Genomic DNA, 5,745 nt, shown 5'->3' on the forward strand with positions numbered 1-5,745 from the left:
GAGCATAGAAGTGACTTCTTTTTATTAAAGGCGACACGACCCTGCGCTATCCTCTGCTTTATATCCCTACTACTCCTTCCATCCTCACTTATCTGACTTCCTAGGTATCTAAAATCAGCCACTTCTTCTAATTTTTCATCTCCTATCTTTATATTCGCTCTTCAACATCTGCAAATCTAAGCATACCAATCCTTTGCCCTTGCACATCTATCCCTACAGTTGTACTGTCTTTAATGATGTTGATGGCGTCTTCGATGTATAGATTAAAAAGTAGCGGTGATAGTGTGCATCCCTGCCTGACTCCCTTCCTAATATTTACTTCTCTACGTTGCATCCCCAGCTCTATAACTTCCTGTAACATAAAACCATTCTCTACCTACCCACATGTAATTAGCTAAATAGTACCTATTACTTAGTTTTAGTATTATTAACTACCGTATAAACAAGTAAACATGTGTTACTATCTGCAATCTAAGTGTAGATGCAAAGGTTTTTATTCTTTTTTGTAAATGACTCATTTACAGTCACTTACGCTGCAATTTAATTTATAACTAACAGAAGCATTATCACTTTTTTGAGTTTTAAGACTCTTACAAAAAAATAAATTGTAATTATAAGGGTTTAAACTAAATAAAATCTTTTGAAAGCTCTTTGGGCCTAAAGTGCGAATACATTTCTAATATGCTGCTTTAATTTGACACCTACGCTCACCGGCTTCAATTGACCGAATTTAATGTACTCTAAATTAGTTTAATAATAATTAGCGAATGTTAAACAGAATTATTTGTATTACACATAGGTATATGTGGGTATGTGTAATAAAGTAGAACTACATCAGTTTGGCCGCAGTTCATTTTAGACAGTCAATTGAATGTGAGTGGATTATTGAATCAGTGAGTTAAGTTAAATTAATATGTTGTCACTTCATTCGTTTATATTCGATGTTGTACAGAAGGCGCCTTTTATAAATAAAATTAATTTTGTCAAATACAAAACCGAATTTATGATAATAAATGCTATGAGATACTAATAAAACACTTTTGACATTGAAATGTCTACTTGAACGATTTAATGAAAATCGAATTATGTTCTTATTAGGATCCGAAATGTAAACAAGAAAATGTTATTTGTAGTAACTGGTTTCCCTATTTGCTGACGGATGTTTACAAATTACAATTATGAAACGATCCAAGAAACGGCCAATGAAATTGAAAGGATTCTGAGCAAACGACTGGTAGGTATCATTTGTTTTGTAGTGGAAACGCAATCCGTTCATTTAGACATTTTTAGTTTTTTGGGACAAATTAAGTACTTGTAACATTATACTTCTTTGGGAAGAAAAAATATTATTAATAGAAGGTGGGATAAAAATTAGAACAAACACCGGCCTTCTTTAATTTAAAATTATCATCTATTATCAGAGTGGGTTCTAATGACAGAAATGGCTAGCAAAATGAATTACATAAATGATTCTTCATTCACTTACCTTTCTTCTCAAGGATAACTCATTCATGTGAGATTTGAAAAGCAATGCAGGTCAATTAAAAATAATTTTACTTTTAATTTCTTAATCATTTTTTTTTAATTTATGTTTAACTTTTCAAATGGTGAATGTTGTTTTCTTTCAATTTTCAGACACACTTATGAGTTTTTATATAAATTTAGTTAAGACATACAGAGGAAATTCACTTAAAAACATTAAGACATGCTCACTTCAGATTGTGATATTGAAGAGTATTGGTTTGATAATTATGAGCAATACTTGTACTCAATGTTAAATCGGCAGTAGTTAGGGTTACATCCCTTACAATGGATTTCAGTGATAAATTGAAATTAAACATTTTAGAGGAAAATCTGAACTTGCCATATAATGAAGCGAGGCAGAAGTTATCTGAAGGGTAGACAATTGAATTATTCTTTTGGAGATTATTTTTCTGATGCTCGATGTAAATATCGCTACGAGAGTAACGGATGATTACCGCGACGCGACGAAGGACTCAGCCGACGAGCGTTTGAAACGATACTGACTTGACACTAAAAGCTGGGAACTATCGACTACCGCCCTCCTGAAGCGCGAGAGCAAATCCGCGCAGTCATAGTCGCGGTGAAAGTGCGAACTGCAGGAGGTTCTACCCTATAGATCACTTTTGAAGCCACTATGTTCTGACAACAAAGGATTTTACATCATTTCGTGATTTTCAAAGTAATATAAGTAAAATTTTCTCTCACTCATTAATGGACGAGTGTGGCGTGACATGCAAAATTCACTATTGAATATCGAATAAAACTAAAAGTTTTGTTAATTTTGCTTCCTGGGAGAGAGCTCTCCTACTCTTTCAATTGGACAGTAATAATAATTCTGAGTTTGTGCATTGATATTTAATTTTATTAGTATTTTTATCTGTACATACAAGAGTCCTCTTTATCCACACGGAATGGCGCAAGAAAAACAAAACAGGAGCAACTGAGAATGGATTTCTTAATAACATGAATCAACTGTAAAACATTCATTTAAAATATTTATTGTCAAAAAATAGAGAATGCCATACGTGGAAAACAAACCTTTCGCTGTTATAACTGAACAAGTAAACAGTGGGAAACAAGCCCAGGCTTTTGTTAACAATTTTCTTGAAAGTAGAAATTGGAGACTGTGGTAAATGATTAACTAAAAAGAAGAGAGATCCACCCAAATTACCAATATAAATTTTATCACTGCGGACACGTGTTTCTCCCACTTCTTAATGTGAGTAAATAAGAAGTACGCGAAATTCATGTCCGGAGTGGTCAAATTTATAGTGGTAATTTGGTTAATATCTATTTTATTTTTTCATTTTGTTGAAATATTAAAAAATTATGATTATTTATGTAAAAAACTGTATACATTTTCGAGGTCTCTGTGAATGCTTTAAGTTACGAGAAATTTGCTGTTAATTGGTGCCGTTGGTCAAGATTCATCTCAAGCGGTTATTTAACAAATAGCACTTCTTTACTAATACGTTATTAAAATTTTTGTATGCGTTATTTATTTTGAAGAGAAATATTCGATTTGCCATGACATGTAGGTAGGTACGGATTATGTAAAGAAAGCACAAGATAGGCAACGCACTGAAGATGTCATTTATTAAGCAAAACGCAACATATGCAGTTAAGTAAAAAATAAGCTCACAACCTAAAAACTCAACCTGATTCTTTCACTCTTGAGGATATAATTTCTTAATGCTTCATTTATGTACTCTTTCACTTTAAACAGTTATTGTATCCAGTAAAAAAGAATATTCACAAATTTTTAGACACGTTTGGCGTATATTAAATGTGTCTTTGTAAAAAATAGACTTAATACGTCCCCATAAATAAATATCAAAGACGTTAAGGCAAAGACCACTAGTGATTAAGGAAATTTACTGCTGTAAGCAATTGTGGAAAGCGGTGTTCTAAATGAACACGAACAACTTGAGGAAAATGAGCCAGTGTACTATCGGCCATAAAACATTCTATAACTAAAGCTAAGTAAATTGTTTCGATTTTTTTAGATCATTCGCTAAGTAGTGTAAATACTATTGATTGCTGTCGTTTCAATCTTGGTGGAAGTTTAAGGACCTGCAGAGAACATAATTGTTTAATCCTAACCGCCGTGTCCTGCACACTCAGGAATTGTATTCGTAAAGTTTTTATTCTGTAGTAAAGCGGTAAAAAATTATTACACTATCGGCTGTCCTAATCTCAAAGCAAAACAGTGGTTATTAAATGTGATGTGTTGGATGGACACTTCAACGATAGTTATTATGGAAAATATACGAAAAGTAGCAATGTGAATATAAAGTCTTCTTTTAAATGGAAAGGTATATGTTAAAAGATGATTTTGTTTTGTGCAAGTGCAAAGTTGTAGGCAGCTGTTACACGCCTGACCAAAAATTTATCCTTTGTCAATAGAGGTCAATACATTTGTTTACTTTAGTAGAATTAAGCACCTAATATTGTTTTGGAAAAAATAATGATAAATGAATTTATTCCAGTGCCTACATTCATTTTAGTCGATATTGGTTTGGTAATTATTCAATGGTTAATTTATATCAGTGGTGTCTATTATTTGATTTTTATAACCGCATTAAATTAAATAGTATTTCATGTAGGTACCGATAAAATTAAAAAGATGAGATTCGTTCCATGTTTTGGGTATGCTATTTTATTACCGTATCAGATTTTTTATGCGAGTATAGATGCTCTAATGGTGAATAAATGATGCTCATAGTACTTTTACGAATTGATTGACATTTTTCATTTTTCTCCTTCTATTGAGATGGTTCATTGTTCCTTTTTTAGGTGCGTAATAAAGTTCAGGTTATTGAATTCAACTTCGCTCCAGTTTTATGGTAAACGTATGTACCTATACGCATTTTTCACATTAAGGAGTATTTTAATGCATTGTAATGTGTATGCATTCTATTATTTATATAACAGACCCAAAACACCAATTAAAGTAGATATAACGTTTTGGATTTATTAAAGTGAAAATGTGACAGGTAAATTCCCAAACGAAATTGTGAAGAATTAAGGTCGCTATTCTGGGAACCATTTAAATAAGTAGTTGATAACAAAAAGTGTCTGAAGAAATTGAAAATATAAATGAAACATTGCAACTTTTGAAAATCTAACATCTATTTATTTAATTTGTGCAAGCATCCAATGTTTTCAAATGGTTAAAATTGTGAAGAATTTGCAGCAAATACATTCAAGGACATTTAGAAACGTTATTCCAGGAGCAAAATTCAAAAAGTTGGACAGATAGTTTTGTTCACAGAGTTCATTAAACAAAACAGCTCAAAATAAATTTACAGTCACACTTACGATTTGAGTAGCAGTATATATTACATTTTTTTCAATGTTACGTTTTATAGTAGCTTTCCATATGTAAATCATAAAATGTAATTCAATTTTGAAAAATGGGTAGTTTCAGTAATAATACACTAATGATTTCGAACTGTCGAATTATAGATATAAGAGAAACCACTAAAAGGTCTTCCAAAGAAAGGCGTCAATGCAAGAAGAAGATACTACGTTTTGAAAGTTTATTTTTGATTATGAAAGATTACAAAAAAAAAACTATTAAAACCTGTGTTGTATTGTATTCTTTGTAGAAAGTGGATTGGATTTCCATGATTAGAAAAGAAAATAAGAAAAAGAAAAAAAGTTAATTACAGACTGATGACAAAAGAAGCCTGCAGCAAACATAAGAACATGATGAAAAGGTGGGCTATTCATAAACAGCGTCAACTTCTTGTAACTGGTCAATCTCTTCATTAATGACATCATTTTGCTGGATCATACTTCCATTCTCAGACAAGGTTCGAGCAAAAAATTTAGTGTACAATGATTTAACGTGCTTCACAAGATGTGATTTATTCTGAGATTTCAAGTGTTTAATTTCTAGATATTCACTACCATAGACCAGCGTGGGTTGGTGGCGAAGTTGTTTACGGTTACAACCAACTTTGTAAAGTTTCATTGGTTCCATTGATCCATAATAAGATGTACTGAGCTGGGATTACTCATGACGCGAAAGTTTGATGCCTCTAGATTTTTAAATCCCCGGCACAGTTCCTTTTATGTGAGAGTCTAACCATAATTTATAGTGTTTCACTTTTATTGTACGATCGCCTTCTTCCAAACCTTCACTAAACCTCAGCAAATTCTCTACGAAGACGATATCAAATGGAGTTTTCTGTTTACACTCTTTTATTAAGTTAA

This window comes from Agrilus planipennis, unplaced genomic scaffold (genome assembly GCF_000699045.2).
Source record: "Agrilus planipennis isolate EAB-ADULT unplaced genomic scaffold, Apla_2.0 scaffold157, whole genome shotgun sequence".
NCBI classification, from domain to species: Eukaryota; Metazoa; Arthropoda; class Insecta; order Coleoptera; family Buprestidae; genus Agrilus; species Agrilus planipennis.